The 25,853-nt window shown below is 48.2% G+C and overlaps 1 long non-coding RNA gene and 1 other non-coding gene across 2 annotated transcripts; one reads left to right on the top strand and one right to left on the bottom strand.

The window, feature by feature from the left end:
- Positions 1 to 1,348: 1,348 nt before the first annotated feature.
- Positions 1,349 to 7,576, bottom strand: Gm40562. Its single transcript, XR_872954.2, has 4 exons — positions 7,550 to 7,576; positions 6,088 to 6,203; positions 4,512 to 4,767; positions 1,349 to 1,490 (listed from the first exon to the last, which is right to left on the bottom strand). It is a non-coding gene; the product is annotated as a predicted gene, 40562 (long non-coding RNA).
- Positions 7,577 to 22,106: 14,530 nt separating this feature from the next.
- Gm24334 lies at positions 22,107 to 22,234 on the top strand. The gene has a single exon (XR_003950358.1). It is a non-coding gene; the product is annotated as a small nucleolar RNA SNORA17 (small nucleolar RNA).
- The last annotated feature ends 3,619 nt before the right edge of the window (positions 22,235 to 25,853 follow it).

The following is a 25,853-nucleotide window of genomic DNA, read 5'->3' as shown; positions in this document are numbered from 1 at the left end:
GTTATATGTAAGCATGTTGTAGGTTTTGTTTGTCTTTATTTTATTTTATTTTATTTTATTTATATGAGTATACTGTAGTTATCTTCAGACACACCAGAAGAAGGCATCAGATCGCATTACAGATGGCTGTGAGCCACCATGTGGTTGCTGGGAATCGAACTCAGGACATCTGGAAGAGCAGCCAGTACTCTTAACCACTGAGACATCTCTCCAGCCACCCCCCCCCCAAAAAAAAACCGTTTTAAGGCTTTTTAGCATACACACATGAACATTGGCTTCATCTGGAATTTATTTATATTTAGAATGAGTTGTTATCACTCCTTTTTCTTTGTCTTGTTTTGGGGAAAGGGTCACACATAGCCCACACTGCCCTTGAACTCACTACATAGCAAAAGACAACCATAAACTCAAGTTCTGCGTCTCCAGAGCTGGAGAGCTAGACCACGCTTGGCACATGCAGGAGGATTCTGGGGATGCTAAGTGACCAGTTTTCAGGAATTACCAGTCTGGTGCTCAGACAGAGCTACAGAAAGGTGGCCGTGCCATTGGGTCTTAAGCCAGCTGCTCACGTGAGGTTGAAGATTCTCAAGGTGTGGAGGGCAGAGGGCAGAGAAAAAACTTGTGAGCGTCTCATGCTTAGAGTGGCCTGGAGCACGCTATGCAGGCAAGGTTGGCCTTGAACTTGATCTCCATGTCTGGGATCACAGGTGTGCTGTCCGAGTCCCTCAAGTGCCCTTGACATCCCGAGGCTGTTGTCTCAAAGCCCTTTTAGTGTCTTCCTGAGACCCTAAGCATAAACGCGTCTAAGAAAGGCAAGCTGCACATTTCATTCCTGTGTCTCACAGGGGACTCTAGTGACTCTGGAAAATGTCCCTGGTCAGAGGGGCTGGGCAGGAAGGTGCAGGCGGAAGACCGGGGATCTGGCTTCTTCTGGATGCCTCTTTGTTTGTGGAGGGGAGCAGCGTGGGGGGAGCACCCGCCCTTTCTCCTGTTGTCTGATCCTGCTTTCCTCTTCCCATCTGTCTTTCCTGGCCTACGAATGAGGTCAGGGACACTCGGGGGGCTCAGGTGATTTAGAATGCTCAAGACTCGGAGGCACAAGGGAGCCGGTCTTTGAAAAGTTTCTGATCCTTCGCCAGAGCCTGCTCCTACCTTGTCTTTCCCTAAAATCCTGCTCACAGGCCTGGTTTGTCTCCAGGCTGCTGCTGGCTGATCCAGCGCAACTCGCAGGCGCCTCTGGACGCTGCTCTGTCGCCGCCTAGTGGCCCAAAGCGGGAAAGCACCTTTTAAAATCCCGGGCTCTGGGTATTCATTGGTTCAAGCCAAGCCTCAGAGCAGCTTAGACTTTCGCTGTCTCCTTCCCGAGAGGCTTCCTTGGGTGCTGTTTCCATCCTGGGCTATTTCCTTCCTCACACCGAGGCTCTTTCATGAGCAGAACCAACAATTGAGTTTTAGCTTCACTGCTTTCCTTTAAGCCTCAGTTTTTCCATCTATAAAGTGGGAAAGAAAAGCCAGCATTGGTCTTATAGAGCCTTTATGAGTAGGACAGGAATGTAATGTTGTTTTATTTTTAAATGCCTACTGCATGACATTAAACAAGGCTAGTGCAAAGCTAAGATTCCATCAAATATATAATATATAACAATATATAATATATAACATAATATACATTCTATCTATCTATCTATCTATCTATCTATCTATCTATTTGAGAGTATACTGTATATGCTGTGCACCCATGTGCACACACACAGGAACCAGAGCAGGATGCCTTCTCCTATCACTTTGCCTTATTGCCTCAAGACAGGGTCTCTTGCTGGGTGGGAGCCCACCACATCCACTCTGAGACAATTCTAGAATGCAATGAAGAAGCTGCAACCCAAGCCGTGGTGCGGTGGGATCTCACAGCTGCTAAATTGGAGGATGAATCAAGGCAGATATGAGATTCCAGGACAAGTGACATTTCCCCGTGGTGATGGGGATGGGGTGGGGTGGGGGGCAGCAGTCTGTGCGATGGGAAGGGCACAGTCACTGTGGAGGTCTGTGGCGCTCAGTCTGGGGCTCCATCTAGAGAGGGGCTGTACCTTCATGCAAGGGCTCAGGGAGGCGATGTGCACTTAGTCTATGACTTTTCTGTAGCTTTGAGTGTCCTTCAATGAAATGTAAAGAAAGTAACCCCAGAGTGGGTAAATCCATGGGAGTGGGTTACGGGCACTCTCTGCAATTTAAAATGAATTTACCGTGCTTCAGTATGTACAGTCAGACAGATTTGCCATCTTAAATTGTTCTTTATCTAGGGCTGGGGAGATGGCCTCGCTGGTAAAGTGCTTTCCCTGCAAGCATGTGGACCGGAGTTCAAGCTCCATGCCTCTGACTCTTTACTCAAAAAAACACTGAGAATATGCATTTTGAAATGTCATTCGTGTGAAGACAAATTCAGTCCAGGCAGCTGTCTTCTCAATCATCGCGGGTTACAGGGCCTGGCTTGCTGTGCTGCAGAGAGATGGTGGCTTTGCCCATTGGATGTCCAGGCTGAGTGCTTCCCACCCACTCGAGGGCATTTCCTGCAGGTGCATCGTTACCCCTCCCCCCAAAGGCTCTAGCAAGCAGGCTCTGGGTGCCAAAGAACAACTTAATGTCAAGTATCCTTTCAGGGCTCCCATGCTAGCTGCTAGGGACAGGGTGTGGGAGAACGAAAATTAGGAAGTCCTTAGGGATCTGGGCGTAGAATCTGGAGAGGGCTGGCTGCTGGTACAGCCATGTGGCAGCTGCCACTGTTGGCAAGGGCTGGGTGGCTGGATCTATGAACACCGCCTACCCCCTGCCTCAGCAGTGATGATGGGAGGGTACCTCTTGTCTTGCTTTTACCATTTGGGCATTTGGAGCCACCTCAGTGTGGAGGAGGAAGTCTCTGCATCCTGAACTTGTTTGCTGTCATAGGTGTCTGCTGGCCACAGGTCTCATAGACCAGAGGTTCCTGCAGTGGGCTTCAAGGCAGAATATATGGGAAGGTTTGAGAGGCTAACTGGATCAGGTTGAAAAGCGGTTGGATGTGGGTCTCTGCCAAGCAAGTGCCCTACTATTGTGCCCCAACCCTCATCGGTGTCTAAAGTTATAAGCAGAATTAATGACTTGGACTGGGTCTGGGTGGGGTGGGTGATCTGGTGATTGGGTGTAACTGGGACTATAGAGTAACCATCCTTCCAACATCCACAGCCTGGCACTCTTTCCTGTCATCTATGTCCTGTCTTGCCAACTGTTGTATGTTCAAGACCTACTAATATGAGATTGGTTGTTCCTTCCCTTGACAGCCCCATCCCAGGCCCCTGCCTCTGAGCACTAATGAATTAAACTGTCCTCCCTCAAGGTCTGCAGGGCTCAGTGTTTGTGAACATGTTGTTTCCTGCTTAAGGTTGGAGCTGGCAATGGCCAAGGGGGATCAAGGTGTCCCTCAGAGGCCCTGGCTGTGGCTGCTGATGGAGTGGCAGAATGACTGTCTGCACGGTACTCCTTCTCAGGCTCTGAGCTCGGAACTCCATGAGGCTGTGAGCACACGTGTGTGGGACATACACATGCTCAGGCCAGTGAGCCCACATGTACATGTCAGGATCAGGAGTCTGGCAGGGTGTGAGTGTACACTCGATGTCCACTGGGCCACGGAGTGACGGCTGTGTGTCATTGCATATGATCTACCAGGTGCTTCTGCAAGGCAGGGAACCAGGATACAAAACTGATTGATAAATAAACGTGGAAAAAAGAAATAATTAGAAAAATTCAGAAAATTTAGAGAGGTGTGGCTTTTCCATACACAAATGTTTTCTGATATTTCAAAAAAAATTCTATCTCTATCTATGTATCTATGTATCTACCTATGTATCTATCTATGTATCTATCTATGTATCTACCTATGTATCTATCTATCTATCTATCTATCTATCTATCTATCTATCTATCTATCTACCTACCTACCTACCTATGTATCTACCTGTGTATCTATCTATGTATCTATCTATGTATCTACCTGTGTATCTATCTATGTATATATCTATGTATCTATCTATGTATCTATCTATCTTTGATGCAGGATCTCACTATGTAGCTTTGATTGACCTGAAGCTCACTATGTAGACCAGGGTGGTCTTGAACACACAGAGGTCCATCTGTATCTGCCTCGAGTCCTGGCATTAAAGGCATGTGTCACGACATTCACTACCTTTGCCTAATTTTGAATTATTTGTGGGGAGTAGGAGATTCATATGAGGCCCACATTCAGGGCCTCTTAAGAGTTCTGAGGAGAGCTCGAGAAATGGCCCAGTGGTTAAGAGCTTGCCCCCATACCCACATCAAGTGCTTCACAACCACGCAAAACTCCTACTCTATGGGATTTGGCACCGTTTTCAGGATTCCTCTAGCACCCACCCTCACATGCATGCCCCACCCCCACATACATATAATTAAACATATATTTTACAGATCTTTTCAAAAAGAGTCACCGTGGAACTCTGACACACCTGGTGCTGGTGATGGCAAGCTTTTGTGCATAGTGGGTTCAGGTGTGTGCTCAGCCTGGAGGGGGGCTCCTCTCCGGAGTCTGCAGCGCTCACCTGATACGCTCAGAGGGAAGTGCGCAGATGTGAAGCTTGCCAGGGTCACTGCATCCATGGATTCACAGAGGGGCTGGTTGGGAGGCTTTGGGATGTGTGGGCTTGTTTGTGGTGACATCTCTTTTGCCAGACAGAGGAGTCTCCCCTAATCTAGCCTCCATCCCTGCAAGGCAAGTGTGAAAAGAACGAAAACACACGGAATGGGCTTTAAAGTTCTCCACCTTTGTGTGTGGTCCTTCAGCCTTTGTGGCTGAGGCTATGCCATCTTCCCTTGTGTCCAGCCTTGAGAATGTATCGGTCCAAACAGGGATGCCAGTCAAGCTACAGTAAAGGAACATATTAAAAAGCTGTGGTAGGGACTAGAGATGTGGTTCAGTTGGCAGAGCGCTTGTCTAGAGTGCACAGAGGCCTGAGTTTGATCCCAGGTGCTCCAGGCACAGTGGTTAGTGCATGTGTAATCCTAGCCGCTCGGAGATGGAGGTGAAGGGTCCTGAGTTTAAGCTACATAGCGAATTCAAGGCCAGTTTGGGCTCTAAGAGACTGGATTTCTACAGGAATATTCTTACCATTCCAGAGACCACAATTGCAGCCTGATGGGGTTGGGAAAGTGTGAGACCCCCAGTCTACCTGGAGAGAATGAACCCAGGCCAGTGAGTTAAGAAAGACATGGTTCTGACAGGCTGGTTTTCAGAGGGTGAGGGTGAACTGGCTTTCAAGTGTACTTCCTGTCCCTGGCACCTCCCCTCTCCCAGCCTCTTTGATGACCTCCTGCCACCCTCCTTTAAACATCTCTGAGCAAGGAAGAGGACATGCACTAGAAGATACTCCCTGCAGTACAAAGAGAGAACTATGACATCCCCAGGGCCAGCCCTTCACCCTGGCTAGGAGAAGCAAGTGATCATCCAGCAGGCACCTGTTAGGCCTAGTGTACCAGACCACGTCTAATATCCTGGATCCTGGCACCATCCGAGTCCTGAGCCAGGGTGTAGGCAGAGGTACCCCAGTGGCTCTGATTTTAAAGAACCCATACACCAGGCATTTTCGTGGTTTATAGTAAGCCATCTCTGCCAAAGACCACTGTGAAAGCGAGCCTTCTGCCATGGCCAACCTCTGGAATTTTTTCTGCAAATGGCCAGAAGGATGGACCTTGTGGCAGCCATGTAACTCTGTCCTAGGGGCCAGCACACTGAGGGCAGGTCCCCCGACCCTTACCTGTGAGATCGGGGCTTGCTTTGCCCACTCCTGGCTCACACAGCAGACACCTGCCCTCCATCTGGACAGTGCCACGTTTCTATTTTGGTAAAACATGTCTTCCTGTCAGGTGTTGCCATTCTCAGTTTTCAAATATTCAGTACATTCACTCTGCCAGAGCTCACCAGCACGGTTTGCCCTCCTCCTGAGCTGCACCTGGAGGTGAGCTTCCGGGCAGACACCTGACCTAATTATGAGCACGAGGAAGCACGAGAATGGGGTCTTAGTTTACCGTTTTCGGGGAGGAGGCCACCTTTCTTCAGCTGGAGCTCTGCTCTCCGGAACTCATGCAGCCAGCTGGCTTCTTCAGGCCAATCCTGGTTCTGCCTGTGGCCCATGGTGTGGAGCCTGAGTGGAAGGAAGAGAAAAGACAGCAGACGGGGCCGCCTGCCTCTGATTGTTGTCACTTGAGCTGCTGGATCAAGCCTTGCCTGAAGCCTGGCTGATCTTTCCAATATTTTATTGTGAGTCAATAAACTCTTATCTATGACTGAAGGTCTCTATCTGAATTTTCTATCACTCGTAACCTGAACCCCTAACTGATGTATCTCCTCTCTCTCCCTTAGGAGCCAGTGCAGACTCTCCCTCTGCACAGAGGGGATCCAATGGGATTTTGTGGGGATCCAATGGGATTTTGTGTGTGTGTGTGTGTGTGTGTGTGTGTGTGTGTGTGTGTACACGTGCTCATGTCGGTGCATGTGTGCAGAGGCCGGAGATCAATGTTAGGTGTCTTTCTCAATTGTTCTTTACTTTTATTTATTTATTTATTTATTTATTTATTTATTTATTTATTTATTTATTTATTTATTTATTTATTTGAGGCAGGGTCTCCAGAGCCTCCCATTGAACCTGGAGCTCACTGATTTAGCAAAGCTGGCCCAGTGAGCTTCAGGAATCCCCCTGTCTCCATCTCTCTAGCACTGGAATTGTAGATGTACCACATGACATTCAGCTTTTGATGTGGGTTCTGGAGATTTGAACCCAGAGCCTTATCTTTGCAACGTGAACTACTTTATCAATGAGCCATCTCCCCTGCTCCTGAAATCACTACTGTCTTCATTAGCTCCTCCTCCTCTTCCCCCTCCCTTCCCCTCCCCTCCCCCCTCCTCCTCGCCGTAGCCCCAGCCTCTGAGCTCCCAGAATGCCTTGCTTTCCAGGACCGCTTAAGAGTAGACTTTCCTGGGACCCCAAGTTTTTAGATTTTGCCTCCAACCAAAGCAACGCTTTGCCACCAAGTTGGGAGCCGCGGCTCCCCCAGCCTGTGAACTCTGCAATGTTCTGTAGCGGAAACATCTGGGCCCCCCCACCCTCCCCATTGAGCACGCTACTCAGACTGCCGTAAGTCACGGCAGCACGTCCAGGGTTTTATTGCAGTTATGAATTATGGATATGACCCGGGCTGTGCAGCTCTCATTATTTTTTTCCTGCTGCAATTAAGCCACAAATCATGCCCGAGAAATGGGAGGGTGACCGAATTAGTCAGGATTCGTTCATAATAGGCTGACCCTGGAAAAGCCATCCGAGAGGGGTCAGATGTTGGCCAGGCCCCACGAGGCCGCCCAGGAGACAAATATGTCTCCTTCCCCAGGTTCCTAGCTAATAGGCTCAGTGCATCCAACAGGCTTGTGCTGCCTGTCTGCACTTAACCCACTCGGTACCTGTGTTCAGCCTCAGTGGACCAGGGAGAGACTCACCAAGAGCAGGTGAGGACAGACGCTGACGGGCCAAGCGCTGCCCAACTGAAGATGAACTTGCTGATTCCGTGGGCCTCGCTGTGAGTGGGTAGAGCTGACGACAGCACGTCTCGTTCCCAGATTCTGAGGTTCAAGGGGCTTTTCATTATGTGAGACAATGTGGATTGTGTGTAGAGATTGAAAATGTTACCTGAAAAATCCAAGGTGGGGGGGAAGAGAGAGAGAGAGAGAGAGAGAGAGAGAGAGAGAGAAGCAGTTATTACCTTTCAGTACAATATATTGTACAATAGTATAATACAATGTCTTATCAGTACATATATATGACTCATCATAAGAATTTGTAGAAAAACAATACCTGTACGGGTTGGGTCTTACCCAAGCTTTCAGGCATCCACGGAAGATCTTGGAATTAAGCACCCCCTCACATAACAGGAGACTACTGCCATTTTTGAAATTAGCTTTTAATTGAAGTAGAATGGACGTATACAAAGAGTTCCCAGCTTGATTTCAGTCTGTACAATAGGCACCCAGGTCAAGGGTTGCTGCTAAAGAAAGAAATGAAGCAGGTTTAAAGGACCCCTGGAGGCCGTGCTCAGCCGAGACTGGACACGCCCAGGCTGCTGCTCCTGGGCCACAAAGCACAGGGGTGGGGCTAGTGTTGAGGGTCAGGAGGAGAGTCTGTGTGGCTGTCTTAGAAAACACAGTTGTCACATAATAAGTAACGTGTCCTTATGACTGTGGAATCGTTATTCTCATGATTCTTTCAGCCTTTTTTTCTTATTGTTACTCTGCATCTGGAAGCTCAGCGCTGTGATAAAGATAAAGGTGGACCGTCTTGTGGGCGTGGTGTTAACCTAAGGAAACCCCATCAGATTGCACGCGTCTCTCTCCCATGTCCATTAAAAGCCACGGGGCTCCAGGTCAAGCCCAAACTTCTAGTTCTTGTTATACCCTCCACTGTACTGATCAGAATTCTAGGTTAAAAGCAGAAAAACTCACTCTGCTTATCCTGAAGGAGACAGGGGAGTTTATATTTTTGGGTGTGAGCCTAGGCTTTAATGGCTGAGCCATCTCTCCAGCCTGAGACAGGGGATTTAAAAAGGATATTAGCAGCCTGGGACTACAGCTCAGCCATAAAGCTGTAAACTTCCCTAGTATGGCAGGTTTACATCTGAAGGCCTGGATTCTGTTCCCAGCACCAAATAAACCAAGCATGGTAGCAGGCACCTGTAATCACAGAGCCAGAAGAAGAGAGGCAGACGATCACAACTTCAAGGTTAATAGAGAGTTTGTGGCCAGCCTAGTATACAAAGAACCTATCTTAGAAAACAAAAACAACAGAAATATTAGCAGTGCTCAGAATTTTGTGGGGAGCCAGCAGTATAGGCTTGGAGGATTCTGCCCCAATGGAGGGACTGGTGCCACTATCCAAAAACCAGGGACAGCAAGCTGGTGTTGACACTGCTGGTCACTGAGTCACTACTGGAGCCCCTGCTACCTAAGCAAGCTGGGGTCTGCAGGGTGACTCTACAAGTGGTCTTTACATCATCCTATGGTTATGTCTCATTGGAGGATTCAAAGTCATCCGATGGTGGTGGCCTAGCTGCAAGGGAGTCTGAGGAGAAGTTGCTGGGGAAGCCCATGATCCTTTGAGGAGATCCTGGAATTCAGAAGGAGCGTGTAAAACCTCTGAGCCACTACAGCACATCACACGTCCGTGGTCCTATGAAGCTCTGAGTGGGTTTTGGCATTGATTCACTGCCCTGGTTCCCTCATGTGGCTGTCTCTACCCCCATTCCCTGGTCATCTCTTGCCTGTCTCCCCTCCTCAAAGCTCTGTCCACTTCCTCTTCTGCCTGATCCCTTGTCTCCCAGGTCCCCATAGAGGCATCTACCCCAGCCCACGGTAGCCAATGGCTCCGTCTGTTCCTGAGTCTACCATCCCCTTAACTGGGTCACAAGGCAGACTGTACCTACTGTTCCTACTTCAGACTCCAGCATGTGAATGATGAATTGGCACACAGTAGGTGCATTGCTCAGGTGTGTCAAGAGTGAATAACCAAGTCCATATTTCCAGAGACTCCCACTGCCCAGAGCTGGGTCTGAGGCCCAAGGCCTGTCAGGTAGCTCTCAATAGACATACTGATTTTCCCTCCATCCCTCAGAGAAAAGAGCACACAAGGTCCTTCAACCCAGGACAGCACTCAGGGCCAACAGCAAAGGAGAAAGACTCAGCAAGAGGCAGGGGCTGGCTCTCTAGTCCCATGGAAGATGACTCTGTTTTCATACTAAGCACATTTTCCTACCAAAGGGTGTGGAAGGATGTGGCAGGCTGGGCTCATTTGTCTCCTCTGAGGGGAAGGCGAGCTATTGGCACGGGCTACGTGAGAGGCATGCGGTGGATAATTAGAAGCAAAGCCTTGGATGTTTTTATAATGAGTCCGGGCACTTTCCACTCAACTGACATTCCACTGCTCAAATCAACGTCATCCTCACGTCTAATGGCAAATGACAGTGTTTATATAAAAGAGAGGAACCAGAGGAGGCATATGGGCCCCACTCGTCCAGCCCGTCTCCCTTCCGAGCCTATGTCTCCACTTCTCCTTTGCCTCTGCTGTCAAGTTGGGTCATGGTGGGTGAGAATTTGGACCCCAGAGGCCAGTGACATCTGCATGAGGGGTCAATGTCAGAGAACAGAGGCCAGCCTTGGGGAGGGGGTGTCAGTGTGTGTGTGTTACTTCCTACACACTCATTTCAACTAACAGCTCTCAATACAAAATCACCCATAATTTAAAAGGCAGTGGATCCCTCTCATTCCTAGCCTCTATTCCCATAAGTTACCCCGCAGCCCTTCAGTGGCAGCTCCATCTGACCAGTAGCCTCCCACTCTCCTAGGGGTGGGAGGTAAGCAATTTCATTCCATATTTTTTTCCACCTTCGTTTCTTCCCACCTCTCCCTTTCCTTCCTATCCTGCCATGGCCTCACATTTGGAAATCTTAAATCTTGGGATTCATCACTTTAAGGAGACATTATCCAGGCCTATAATCCCAGACCCTTGGGAAGTTGAGGCAGGAGGATTGCCAGCCCAAGGTTTGCCTAGATAACAGCATGTGTTCCATGCTAACATAGGGAACTCAGTGAGGTCCTGTCTCAAATGTGTGTATGTGAGTGTGTGTGTGTGTGTGTGTGTGTGTGTGTGTGTGTGTGTGTGTGTTTTGTGGGTTTGCAAATACATATGTGTGAGTGCACACAGAGATCAGAGCAAGACATCTGAAGTCCTCCTGAGAGCCTGACTGCCTTGAGACGATCTCTTACCAAGTCAGAATCTCTCCTTTTTGGCTAGGCTGCTTAGCCAGTGAGCTCTCTGGGGATCTGCCTGTTTGCTCTGTCCCCTCTATGCTGGAGCCACAGGCACACATAGTTTCATAGCTTTGTCTAGAGTTTTGGTTGGAGCTGGGAATTTGAGCTTCGGTCTCCATATCTCCACATTTGTGGAGTAAATGAATACTCCTGCTCTCTCAGCGATCTCCCCGGGCTCCTACCTCAATTTTTTTTTTATTAAAGGAAGAGGCTGGGAGTATAGCTCAGTGGTGGGATACTTGCCTGGTCTGGACAAGGCCCTGGGTTTTTCCCTCAGCACCATGATGAAAATAAAGAACAGACAAGAGGAACTAATTTTCTGGCAATGATGTTCTCTTAGAGAACCCCTGTCAGGTAACCTTGCTCCAGAGGGCATCACTTCCATAAAGACTTGCTATTGTCACCTGTGTTTAGGAGGCCACCAGGGCACTGAATCATCCTCCTGAGAACATGAGACCTGAAGCTGGAGGTCACAGGTCTCATCTGCTCAAGTCCCAGGTGGGCGGGGTGGTACCTGTGAGGTCTCCTGGCTTCCAGGTTTATCTAACCTCCAGCATTTCCTGCTGTTTTGTTTTGTCCTCCCAACCTCCTTCTGTCTCCAGAAGTGCAGGCCATTCCTTCACAGGCTGGTTGGGCTCTAATCACCCTGATCATCTGCCCTTCCTAGCTGCCCACAGAACACTCCCTGAGTCTGACCCTCTGCCTGCCCGCATTCCCTTCCCATGGTCCTTGCTATAGTCTCCCCATAGATTCATGCTGCAAAGCCCAGGAAAGCAGAGACACCGTGTACTACATGTGTGTTGTGTGTTCAGCATAGCATGGCCAGCTCCCAGGTCAGTCTGATGCACGCTCCATCAGTAGACACAGAGGGAAAAAGGAAGCCACTTCAAGACCCAGAGGTTCCCAACCTTGTTTGGTCATTGGCTTTAGTGTCAAATCTATCCACATCCGTGTTTCTGGTATTCTGGGCAGAGGTGGTGGCCTCAGTAAAGGGTGTTTCTCTACCTAGTGACAGTTTCTCTCCAGACCCATCATATTTGTGGACATTTAACAAGTGCTTTGATACTTTCCTCGAGTTTCTGCCAAGTTAGAGTCAGACTGTCCCGGGTGGATGATGCAGTTTCCTCTTACTTATTTGCTGTCTGCGGTAATGTGATCATAGGGACACCTGCTTTTCTCTTCAGGCCCCGGGTCTGCATCTCCGGCACTGGGTGCATTAGAAAACTGGAAATAAATAAGTGAATATTGGAAAACCCAGAAGAAACACCAGCTAAATACCTGCTTCCTGTTTCCTATTTCTCTTTAGATCCCCTTTGAACCCACAGGGGGAATGTCCCAAATGTTTACAACTATCAATAGCAGGAAGAAGAGTATATATATATATATATATATATTTTTTTTTAATTAGGTATTTTCTTCATTTACATTTCAAATGCTATCCCAAAAGTCCCCCATACCCTCCCCCCCACTCCCACTTCTTGGCCTTGGCATTCCCCTGTACTGGGGCATATAAAGTTTGCAATACCAAGGGGCCTCTCTTCCCAATGATGGCCAACTAGGCCATCTTCTGCTACATATGCAGCTAGAGATATGAGCTCTGGGGGGGGGCACTGGTTAGTTCATATTGTTGTTCCACCTATAGGGTTGCAGACCCCTTTAGCTCCTTGAGTACTTTCTCTAACTCCTCCATTGGGGACCCTGTGTTCCATCCAGTAGCTGACTGTGAGCATCCACTTCTGTGTTTGCCAGGCACTGGCATGCTTCACAAGAGACAGCTATATCAGGGTCCTTTCAGCAAAATCTTGCTGGCGTATGCGATGGTGTCAGCGTTTGGAGGCTGATTATGGGATGGATCCCTGGGTTCGGCAGTCTCTAAGATGGTCCATCCTTTCATCTCAGCTCCAAACTTTGTCTCTGAAACTCCTTCCATGGGTGTTTTGTTCCCAATTCTAAGAAGGGGCAATGTGACCACACTTTGGTCTTCGTTCTTCTTGAGTTTCATGTGTTTTGCAACTTGTAACTTGGGTATTCTAAGTTTCTGGGTTAGTATCCACTTATCAGTGAGTACATATCATGTGAGTTCTTTTGTGATTGGGTTACCTCACTCAGGATGATACCCTCCAGGTCCATCCATTTGCCTAGGAATTTCATAAATTCATTCTTTTTAATAGCAGAATAGTACTCCACTGTGTAAATGTACCACATTTTCTGTATCCATTCCTCTGTTGAAGGACATCTGGGTTCTTTCCAGCTTCTGGCTATTATAAATAAGGCTGCTATGAACATAGTGAAGCATGTGTCCTTCTTACCGGTTGGAACATCTTCTGGATATATGCCCAGGAGAGGTATTGAGGGATCCTCTGGTAGTACTATGTCCAATTTTCTGAGGAACCGCCAGACTGATTTCCAGAGTGGTTGTACAAGCTTGCAATCCCACCAACAATGGAGGAGTGTTCCTCTTTCTCCACATCCTGGCCAGCATCTGCTGTCACCTGAATTTTTGATCTTAGCCATTCTGACTGGTGTGAGGTAGAATCTCAGGGTTGTTTTGATTTGCATTTCCCTGATGATTAAGGAGAGAATTTTTATAAGTCCAGTTTCACCTGGAGAGGTGTCCAGCCATTATGATCACTTGCTGCTCCCCGCAGAGGACCTGGCTTCCATTCCCAGCACCCACATGACAGTTCAAAATTGTCCGTAAGTCCATTTCCAAGGGGAATCTAACCCTTGCCCTGACTTCTGGCCATCAGATACAGGCATATATGCAGGCAGAACAGCTGTACACACAGAATAAAGTAAAGCTCTCAAAAATTCCATATGGCCAGGTGCTGGTGGCGCATGTCTTTAATCCCAGCACTCAGGATGCAGAGGCAGGTGAATCCCTGACTTTGAGGCCAGCCTGGTCTCTAGAAAGTTTTAGGACAGCCAGAGCTACACAGAGAAACTCTGTCTCAAAAACAAACAAACAAACAAACAAACAAACAAAAGCCAAACAAACAAACAAAACCCCACCTACCCCCCCCCCCCCACGAATCCCCCCAAACCCCAAACCAACAACCCCCTGCCAAAACATCAAAAACCAAAAACAACCCCCCAAATTTCATACTTCCCGTCACAGTAGATTATTAGACTGTTTTCCATGAAAGAAGGTGGCTTATTGTGTGTTTCTTGGCATAGTCATTACATTTCTTGGCATAGAGAGCACCCAGATTGGAGTTTTCTAAAGGACATGTAAGGTAAAGACCCACTGGCTTTCTTCAAACACAGAGGCCGGGCTCTGCAAGAATAGATTCCTTTTGAAATTCCAAGCAGCTTCTGGCACCAGAAGCTTGGGAATTCAAACTAACGTAGATGTCTGACAATGTCCAATTTCAGAGTTGTGGCCATGAGATCTCCCTGCTTGTCCAGCAGAGGGCGCACGCCTGAGAGTAGAAGTGCCGGGATCCTGCGAGGTGGTAGGGTAATTACTAGGTGTTTGTGCATCAGCCATGGTATAGAGACTGTCCGAAGTGCTCTCTTAGGTGGATTGAATGAGAAATGCTCAGGCGTTTGAAGACTCAGTCCCCACTTGGTGGTGCTGTGGAGGGAGGTTTAGACAGTGTAGCTTTGCTGAGACCAACTTTAAGAGTTCATAGCCTGGCCCTATTAGTCTGCTTTCTCTGTTTCTGGCTTGTGTTTGCTGTGTGAGCTCTCAGCTTCATTCCCGCTACCATGCCAGGCACTCGGTGCCACGCCTCCACACTCCTCTGCAACTGTAAGCTCATGTGACATTAAATTTTTTATATCTATCCGTACAATTTTATATTTTCTTCCTGTAAACTTTCCATTATCTTTTTAGACATCTTTAGAGTTTTTGTGTGTGTGTGTGTGTAATGTACATTGGTGTATTTGTCCTTAACATGTGTGGGGAAATACATATGTATATGTGCATATGAACATATGGAGGCCAGCTCACACATGTGTGGGAGAGCATATGTATGTGTGCACGTGTACACATGGAGGCCAGCTCACACATGTATGAAAATATGTATGTATAGGCACACATGAACACATGGAGACTAGCTCATACATGTGTAGCAATAGATATGTGTGGGTACACATGAATCCAGGAAGCTAGCTCACACATGTGTGGAAACACATATGTGTGGATGCACATGAACATATAGAGGCTATCTCACACATGTGTGGTAATACATATGTGTGTGTGCACGTGAATACATGGAGGTCAGAGGTTGATGTTAGCTGTTTTCCTCCATCTCTCTCCACTCTGTTAAGACAAAAGCTATTGCAGGACCCAGACCTTGCTGATTCCAGCTAGGCTAGCAGGCCAGCTTGCCTGAGTGAACCCCGTCTCTGCCCCTAAGCTCTGGGGTTCTAGTTAGGTGGCCACACCTCTCCAGCTCTCTCCCAGGTTCCAGGGATCTGAGCTCAGGTCTCCATGCTCCATGGTAAGTGCTTTACTCATTGAGCCATGGCTCCACTCCCTTTAGGTTTTAAAATTCGTATTAAGGAAGGGCTCCGCACCACACACCCAGCCACCCACCCATATCTTATCTGTTCTTGTTAAAAGAAAGAGAATCTATTGGCTTTGGCATCATTAGCGTGTATCTGGCATGGTTTACTGAGCTCTCATTTTTTCAAAAAATAGTTTTTAGATTATTCTTCTGGGCTTCCTTGATGTATCATTCTGTCTGAAAGTAACATGATTTCATCATGTCCTCAGAAAACATTGTTTTTCTCTTTGCTTTATTCAGAAACAAGCACGACAAGAATTCCAGTACAACATAGGCTGGCACACACTGTCCCTGCCACCCAGTTCTAGTCCCAGTGAAATGCCAATACCCATGGTTCTTCCCTGAAATGTGACATGAGGCTTGATGTTCCTGCTTCTAATTTTGACAATTTTTTTCCTCTAGAAAATTGGATTGAGAATGAACATAAACCCTCATGAGGTATCCTGTGGTGTCTGTGGAGACAAGTTTTCGCCTATTGACAGGCGAGCTGCTATTAAACACCCGCCTTCCAGGTTTCCCCTCCCAGTCCTGTTGAATGTCTGTCAAAACCAAGTTGGGTACTTTGGTGTGCTAATGCATCCCATGCTTTCCCACTTGTATTTCACACAACTGAGGTGTGTCTACATGCATGTGTGCATGCGTGTGCACATCTCTCTGTGTGTGCATGTGTGTATGCATGTGTGCATGCATGTGTGTATGCGTGTGGGTATGTGTGTGCATGTGCGTATGTGTGTGCACATCTCTGTGTGTATGCATGTGTGCATGCATGTGTGTATGTGTGTGGGTATGTGTGTGCATGTGTGTATGTGTGTGTGCCCATGCATGTGTGCCTGTGTGTCCTAAGGTCTCTGTGATGATCCTAACATTGCCAGCATAGGCTGAAGCTCTGAGGCTCCATGAGAAGACCTCTGCTTAGGCAGACACAGAATGGAACAGAGCTTGCCCAGGGAGGCAGAAATGCTGGGATTCTGCACCTTGTGGACTCGGCAGTGACTCTTACTGATTCTAAGGCACCTTCTCCCCTTACAGGACTCTTCTAGAATGGCCGGTGCGGGATTGGGAGAGTGGGTGTGGGAGTGGAGTAGGGTTGAGGCAGACCTCGGTCTTCACCATCAAGGCAGCATTTCAGGTCCCAGACATGACACTGTCAAGCTTTTCACAGGGTTTGTCACCATGGATTAATGATTTGGAAGAGCAGAAAGGTTCTCCCTGGGGCAAAGGCTATTGTTCACTTTCTTCCTTAAGAAGGCAGCTGAGATCCTGACCTTCAGGGGAGCCCCCACTGAGGCTAAGAGGGTGGGAAGTATCGCTGCTCTCAGGAGCAACTGGGCAGCTTTAGTCAGAAAACAAACAAGAGGAGCACTCTCTAAAGAAATAGAATCTTCAGTTTTTATAAAGGAGTTTCTTCTGTTTCAGAAATACATAAAATCCAGTGTAGCAGGAGTGATGACCCTTCTCAGTGTGAGGTTCGGCCGTGTCTAGGATTACATAATGGTTTTCAATACTTGAGAACACAAAGACATTTGATTTCATTGTTTAATTTGCAGTCTCTGTGGCCTTTTGCCAGCACCAGTTACATTCCCAGAATTTGAGTTCTCCTTCTGACTTAAAATTGTGAAGGTTTTGTTTGGTTTTGTCTTTGTCTTCGGAGAGAGGGTCTTATGTGGCTCTGGCTAGCCTTGAACTCACTATGTAGCTGAGAATCACCTTGGACCCTTCCTTCTGCCTCTACCTTTAAGTTCTGGGATTAGATTTTTATTTTGTCGAGACAGGATCTCCCCAAGGAACCACGGTGCACCTGAAATAGTTATGGATACCAGGCTGGTTTCCAATTTGGAGGTAATTCCCTGTCGCTGCTTCCTGAGTGCTGGGATGACAGGCATGCACGACTGTACCCAGCTTAAAGATTGTGTTTGAATAGGTTCAAACCTTCCTTCATAGTAGAGCGGGATACTCTGTATCCTCCTCTGGCTTCCGAGCTCACGGGTATGTGCTTGCTTTTATCTTTTTTTTTTCTTTCTGCAATTTCAAGGGATGCTGCAATGGTTATCTTCCTATGCATATAATTCTTTACCTGTAAAGTCCACCCAGGATAAATCCCAAGACAAAACAATAGCAGTCGATGTCCTTATGGAGCCTGTGACCTCTATACACACAGTTTTCTGCCCTGGCTTCCAGTACTAGGTATGAATTCCTCCCCTCCCCCCGTGGAGCGGGCCTTAAACTCTATCAGAAAGCAACTGGTCACACCCGTAACGGTTGTGTTCCTGTTGCAGTGATGGGCATCTATGTCCCATCAGTGTTGTAGCATGAAGGGACCATAGCTAGTCCAACTGCAGGTGCCAGTTCTCCCACCGTAGCTTTCAGAGCACCTTCGGATGCTACGAAAGCCTGCCGGCAGGAAGAGAGCTTCCAGTTCAGCCTCAGCTCGACGCTGTATGTATGACCCATCGCAAATCATGCAGTATTTTCGGAAATAGAGACATGCCATCTAGATCTGGCTTGCAATCAACAACATTAGCAATAATTTTTATGGTTTGTTAGGCCGTAGGGGCCTCCCTGGACAACAGCCCATTGAAGGACAGCCCACTCCTGCCACTAGGAGTTTTATTAAACAAGCGCGTGGTTTTTGGGAGCTCCCTTCGCCCATTCACATAGGGAGCCTCTGTTTAATCCTTAATGGGCGTCTTTACTGACCTCCCAGATACTTTTTAAGTCTGTAAGACACCCAGTTAGCATTATATAAAGAAAACGCTTTAGAGAGAGTGGGCAGGATCTCTGAAAACCCAACATCCCTTCCATGTAATTACCCATTGGTTTGAGAAGGCTAAGGGGAATGGCTAAGCAGGATGGCTAAGGGGGAGTGGCTAAGGGGAGGAGCTAAAGGGAGCGGCCAAGGAGAGTGGTTAAGCGGGAGTGGCTAAGGGGAGTAGCTATGGGGAGTGCTTAGGGGGATGCTAAAATAGTAGCAAGGTCCAATGCAACATGAAAGAAGCCCACCATTTACACCAATTGTTTTTGAAAACATTAATGTTGATTACAGCAGCATGGCAGCACGTGGGGTGCGGGGTGCGGGGTGCGGGGTGTGTATGAGGGCCATACCCATACCCAATCTAACTCTCCATAGATCATTGAATCAATTCTATGAGTCATCTGACCTCCTCATGCTGGCATGCTACTGCTGTGGTGGAGTCACCGTTCATTTCCTGACTCTTGACGGTCTCAGCAGTGCTGGCTTGTACCGCTTGGCTTGGAACAGGTCCAAGGGCTGCACTATAGTCAGCTGTATCTGCCCCTGGAACTAGTTCTTTGGTTTTTATAGGCTCCAGGCCAGCGCTGTGGTCCATGCATTTCCATCAGCTACATCTGGTGGCTGAAAGAGCCCTGAGCTTGGCAAATAGACTATCCCATGTATACTGTCTTCCAGACCTGTACAGCCTGCACTCCTGGAGGATAGTTGTCCACCCTGGGTCGGAATTAATCTTTTCACCTGTCTTCTACCATGCGAGTCTTCTGTGAACTGCCACATAGTCTTTACGGCCTTCTAAAAGCTCACTGCACAGAATCCAGGTTTCTGTAATGTCTCCCCCTAGGTACTCTGGCTCTCTGTGAATCCTGTGGAATTTGCCTTCAAGTGGCCCAGACAGGCCCGTTTGTCTCCATTGCTCATTTTCCTAGTCCCTCCTTATTGTTTCTCCACTTTATGAACACGATTTACACACCTGCTTGCCATTCAGATCCACCAAAACCTCTTCTAACTCATACCCAGACTTAGCCTACCACGAAGCTCTAGTGCTCTCGAGAGATCCCTGCTGAACCAACCAACCTCTTTCTGAACTATGTTCTGGTGAACATAGTTCTGTCCAGCTCAGAAAACAAGGACACTGAACTCTACCCCTCTCCTCTCTGTGCCTGTCCTCCCTCTGTCTTCTTCCAGTCTCTGATGTGCATGGTGACCTCTGCTGGTGATAACCAAGTGTCCCCAACAACTTGTATGAGTCAGTCCATCCAGAGACCAATTTCCTGTGCATTGCCTTGGGTTACAAGGTCTTTGTCTCAGGGAGGGAGAGGATGTCTCACTACTCAGTTTCTCTATTTCTACAGCACTTAGATTGATCCCATTTGCCTCTGTGCCCCACTGCCCCACAGTCCACTCTGTGGCATCCCTTTCATTGTTTACTATGTCTTAGGCTGGCAAGATGGTTCAGTGGGTAAAGGCACTTACCTCCAAGCCCGATGACCTGAGTTCAATCCCCGGAACCCACAAAGTGAAGGGAGAGAACTGACTCCTGCAAGCTGTCCTGACCTCCCTCTCCCTCCCTCCCTCTCCCTCTCTCTCCCTCTCCCCCTCCCCCTTCCTCTCCCTCTCCCTCCCTCCCGCCCCCCCCCCCACATCTTGGTGTATGCATATGTCCACCCCTCCCCTGCTAAATTCAAGCAGTTCAGGTTCTGAGTATCCCATGATTGTCAGTTTCTCTTTCTGGTTCATTGCTGACACCCTGTCTGCCGACTCATGGATCTCCCCCTCCTGTCTATAAATGGTGACCCCAGGGGGTGTCTTCTATCATGTCTACTGTGCTCTCCTCCTCCCATGTCTCTAGTTCTTCCCATGGATCCTAGGAAGGGCTCTTCAGCACAGACCTAACATGTGTTCTCTTGACACCTCAGCTCAAGAAACAGCTGGAGAGATGACTTCGTGGTCAAGAGAGCCAACTGATTTTCTAGAGGACCTAGGTTCGATTTCTGACACCCACACGGACAGCTTACAGCTGTCTGTAACTCCAGTTCCATGGGACCCAACACCCTCACACAGACATTTGTGCAAGCAAAACACCAGTGCACATAAAAATAAGATAAAATAAGTAAAGAGTAACAGCAAGCCAGTGCCTCCATCTCATCCCTTTTTGTTCAGTTTACCCACAGAGCTGACGCAGAGGACACTAGTCTCATGCCCCTTTCCCATTGTAGTTCCTCCCACGAACAGGAAAGTTCCCTCCAAGCAGCTGTCCTGGCCTCAGCCCTATGTACACACAGCAGTGGCCATGCAACTGCAGGGACAGCTCATTGACAATCCATCTGCAAGACTGTTGCTCTCAGAGAGCTCTAGACCTTCCACCATTTTCAAGGTATCTCCATCGTCACCCAGTGGGCCCCACTCATTAAGCAAGCACACCACTCTGTACCACAAAAAGGAAGATGCTCACCCTGGGATTCTCCCCACAGGTAGATAGTCCCATTCTTAGATGACTCATCCTTGGTTGTGTGTCCTATCATGTCCCAGATGATGTGGGGCGTGAGTGGGGACAGGTAGTCATTTTGGGCTTTCCCTGAACACTCCTCTCTCATATGGATCGGCCTTAGGTGCTTGTCTCAGCACACATGGTAGACACTGTGCTGTTAGTTTTCCCTAACACATCTGTGGTTCTGTTGGCCTCTATTCAGGAAATAACTGTGTTGTCTAACTTTTCCAGGGGAGATATGAGCAAATACTTATTCAGTCTAGATAGGGCCATGATCACGGATCAAAGGAAAACCACCACTCAAGTTTAGTTTAGTGAGCAAGTGAATTTATTGGGGGCAATTTGTAGGAACATGAGTGAGGGGTTACTTACAGGCACATGGGTGACTTTGCCAGAGAGTTTACCAGAACACAGGTGGTAAGTCATGAAAACAGTATTTCTAGAGCTTCCTAAACAACATCTTGGCCAGTGGGAAAGACTCACTCCAGGATCTATGACTATTTATGCAGGTGGTCTTGTGAACCTTGTAAGTTTCAGTAACATTCTGAGTCTTGTGAGTTGTTTTTATCTTCATCCTTATTTTATCTTACATGATAATTGACCGGTGATGCCAAAGCAAAGTTTGAAGACTTCAAATAGGAATCTTCAAAAAGTTTAATCAGCTCCACAAATGGATTGGAGGATGGAGCCAGTAACATAGGTGTCATCCCTTTTGAGGTGATGGTGACAAGAACACCCAGTATCTGCCACACAAAACATGGTTAACTCACCAGAAACCTCAGTATCACTGAGGCCTTGTGGGAAACACAAGTCCTCAGTCCCACCCCAGAGATGTTTAATCAAATCATCTTTGAGCAAGTTCCACAGGAAGTTTGTGAAGTATCAATCACTTTATTTTGATAATTGATTTTCATCCCTCCCATCGCCCATTCATATTCAAGGATGTGTTCAGTGCATGTTTTTAGAGCATACATTCTTATAATCCACTGTGCCAGGTACAGCAGGGACCATGAGGTGACATTGCAGTGACTTCCATGGAGTTCATGATTTGATAGAGAAGAGTCAACATTAAAGGGATTTTTACCCAAGGAACTCATTTCTGCATGCGGTGCAGGGGTGACAGAGAACAGCACAGTGGAAGGCAATACACATTAGCACAGGACCTTGAAGGGTGTGATGAATTTGCATATTTAAAGAAAGGGGAGGACATTACGGGCTGTTTGAAACAGCCTGAGCCAAGGCTGGGAAGGTAAAAGATCCTGGGCTTGCAGGATACCTATGGAGTCAGTGCAGCATTTCAAGGGAAATAGGGGTCAGGGCCAGGCAGAGGAGGGGTCAGGATGCTACAAAGAGGGCAAAATGAGAATGCTAGCTTGGAGAATTGGACTTTTGTAACTGGCAGAAAGCTGTAAAGAAACTTAAGGAATAGATGCTTAAGAAAATGTGGCTCCTAGAAGTGATGCAGGTGTGGCTGCTATGTCCCACGTGTGCCAGTAGGTGGCAGAGAGGAGCAAAGCTGTGTCTATGCTCAGTGTTCTGACCTATGGACATCTGAATGACTGACAGTCCCTGAAAAAAGTGAGCCCGAGAGGACCACCAGTCCTCCAGGGACCAGGAGCAGGCAGAGCACTAAAGAGCCCTGCCTAGGACTGATGCTCTTTGTGGCCTGTGCTGCCACTGGGAGCATGCCTGGAATTCTGGGTGGGGAGGCAGTAACAAGAGACCCTATGTAACAGGGTGGGTGGTGAGAATTGGCGCTCAAAAGCTGTCCTCTGATTTCCACATATGTGCGGTGACAGGTGCATGTACACACACACACGCTTGTTTTCTCTCTGGGCATGGGGGCTTGCATCTATCACACAGCTCTGGAGGGCAGACTCAGGCAGATGGAGAGTTTGGGAGCAGCCTCGGTTGCATCTCACGGCCCTGTCTCAAAACCTACAAGATCTAATTTTTCCTCTGTGAGTTGGGAACACCAGTCTCTGCCTACCCTGCTGTGTGGTGTACTGCCTTATTAGGGGGGCAGGGTTGAAGACAGCCAGAACATGAATGACTGAGACCCACCACTGCTGCACAAATAATATGACTTTCCAGCCGGAAGGGAGAAAACCAGAGAAAACTCACACCCGCCCCTGCCTTCTCCCAAATGGCCACTAGGGGGTGAGCAAGGCTAGCTGTTCATTCCCAGCCAGGCACGCTTGAAAACAGCTTGCTTCATAGAAAGAAAGCTTCCCCCGCCCCGCCCCCCCCCCCCCCGCAGTGCCCTACCCCAGGTCTCTATTCAAGACCCTTCTCCCAGACCTTCTGAAGCACGGAGTTCACGCTCTGTAACCCCAGGAATCCTGGGGTTGCCTACAGGACTACTCAAAGCTAAGATCATAGCTCCCCCCCTCCCCGCCCCGCCCCCGGAACGTTCACTCCTGTGAGGGACTGGAGATCTTCCAGTGCAAAGGGTTGGGTCTGAAACTTCCCCAGACCTTGAATCAGAGTCACCCAGGACAGGTTAGGGCCTGCCTTTCAAACCCCCAGCAGCGCACACTAAAGGTAGGAAATTCTTTCTTTGCAACCAAACTCAACAAGTGGCATTTAAAAAGGGTAGGTAACGAGTTCCCTGGCACCAGAAGCATTCAAGCAGGAGTTTCGAGCGCACAAACACTGCGTTTACCGAATGCCCTCTTGTTGTCTGTCCGCACAGGAACCTCCGTTTATGGCAGGCAGTGAGACTTGGGGTGCAGACAGAGAAAATGTGATTCACCAGAACTGCTGGGGTTTCCTGGCTGAGGACCCCAAGCTCTCCTGGGTCTGCTCCTGGATGTATGTGGTGACAAGTGTCTCTTGAGTGGGTCCCATAGGCTAATGAACCAGCATTAAAAATAATGGGGAGTTCTGTACTGGCAGCTGGACCAGCAGATCATATATCCAGCCTGGACCACGGAGAGGTTGGAGCCCAGGACAACGTGGAGCTGGGCTCTTCTGGCTGCTTGGGTCTTCAGGGAACATGTGGTCAAAGCCAGGGAAATGCTGGTCAGAAAGAAGAAAATGTTTTTTCCTGGGGTAGGAAGAACCAACTTCCTATAGTGGCTGAAGGCAAACTCTATGGTGCTCACAGAGACGTTTGTGGCAGGGCAGAGCAGGCCTGGGAGAGCCACCATTGGGACAAAAGTCCATGACATCAGAAATTCTGTGGTCAACCTGGGACAGAGCTGCCTGAGTCCCGGCTCTTGTCTCTGTGCAACTCTGTGACTGTTAAAAATATGTCCCATCTGCTCACCCGTGCCATCTCTGGTGCTTTTAACACTATAATAAAGGTTACATATCAACCTAATGATGGAAAAGGACCAGTCAGTAGGACTTGACACTCAGATGCAGAAAAGTGACTATGTACTTTGAGGAAAAGGATAAACCTTAGCAACCGCATCCCTGGTCCTTCCTCAGCTGACTTGGGGCAGGGATGGAGCAAAAGTGCCCTGGCTGACTAAGTGCAGAGAAAAATCTGAGAGCCATGTGTCTTTCCCCACCATCTTGCTATCATTTTATTTGCCTCATATGATGTGATATGTGCATATGACATATAATATGTACACATGTACATTGCATGATATGTACATATGCACAGTTGTTGCCTCTCATATAAAACGATGTCTTTCTACCTCTTTACCCCTCTGGAAGGTGTTGAAGAGAATGCTACATATTCTTGTTTTTTAAGAATTTCTCAAAGCTGATCAATGATGGTATATGCCTTTAATCCCAAGTCTCGTGGCAGAGGCAGAGGCAGAGGCAGAGGCAGAGGCAGAGGCAGAGGCAGAGGCAGAGGCAGAGGCAGAGGCAGAGGCAGAGGCAGAGGCAGAGGCAGAGGCAGAGGCAGAGGCAGAGGCAGAGGCAGAGGCAGAGGCAGAGGCAGAGGCAGAGGCAGAGGCAGAGGCAGAGGCAGAGGCAGAGGCAGAGGCAGAGGCAGAGGCAGAGGCAGAGGCATCTCTTTGAAGCCAGCCTGGTTTACAGAGTGAGTTCCAGGACAGCCAGAGTTATGCAGAGAAACCATGTCTCAAACAACAACAACAACAACAACAACAACAACAACAACAACAACCACCACCACCACCAACAACAACAAAAGGTTCCCAAAATCCAAACAAACAAACAAACAAACAAACAAACAAACAAGAATTTTTTTCCTCTTCTCCCCCATATAGTTCTGGGAGCTCTCAGTGTGGCACAGCTGTCAGATGAAGGGAGCTGGGTGGGTTAGGTGTCTATACACAGCCCTTTCCTCAAACAATAAAATCCCTCAAGCTGCTTGTCAGTGACAGAAAAGCCAAAATGGTGACCCTGGACCACAGTAAAACTGTCACTAATTACATCCACAGTCTTCATAGATGGGTTTTTCTTTTGGGGAGAACACTGGAATTTGAACTCAGAACCTGGTACATAGAAAATGCCCTAGCACTGAGTCATTCCTGAGCAGGTGTGTAATGTGTGTCTGTGTGTTTGTGAATGTGTATGTGTGTACACGTGTGCACAACCCTCTTCTTACATTTTTGTTTTGCTGCAGCGCCTCACTAGGTTGCCCTACTGACCTTAAACTCCCTGTCAGATTTTTCCTCCTTGGCCCCAGAAGGTGGAATGTTCCAAAGGATACTAAAATGTGCTTCTATTTCTCCTCGCTGTGAAAGGACAAAGCCAGGGAAGTGGCAAGGAGGGATTGCAGCTGGCCAAGTCCTCCTCAGCAGGCCTGGAGGTGACAGAGAGGAGCTCTACTCCCCACCCCCACAGACTCTGGGCAGAGCCTGGTGTCTGCGACTCCATCTTTGACAAAAGTTCCCCTGCAGCTGGGCCTTTCCTCTGCTGCCCAGCCCTTTCACATCCTTAAAGCTCAGAGAACCTCCCTCAGGTCTCACATTTCATTCCTGCCTAGGAAGGTTTTCCAGTGTCTAGTTTTAAGCTATGTTAGTCACTGCTCAACAGATTGCATGCCCATTGATGAGTCATCCCCTCCCTCCTCCCCTTAGCTCCTGACAACCGTTAGAACATCCTTTATACTCACGAATCCTCCTGTTCTGGATATCACATGTCTGTGACTCACATCACACAGGCCCTACTGTGTCTGGCTTCTTTCCCTGTGAGCATATTGGCAGGCTCACACACAGAGTGTAGGAAATGGCACCGCCCTCATTTGTCTAATGTAGTAATAGT

The sequence above is a fragment of the Mus musculus genome, chromosome 12 (genome assembly GCF_000001635.26).
Source record: "Mus musculus strain C57BL/6J chromosome 12, GRCm38.p6 C57BL/6J".
NCBI classification, from domain to species: domain Eukaryota; kingdom Metazoa; phylum Chordata; class Mammalia; order Rodentia; family Muridae; genus Mus; species Mus musculus.
Note: the sequence above shows the minus strand (reverse complement) of the source record. Positions and strands in the feature narration are given on the sequence as shown.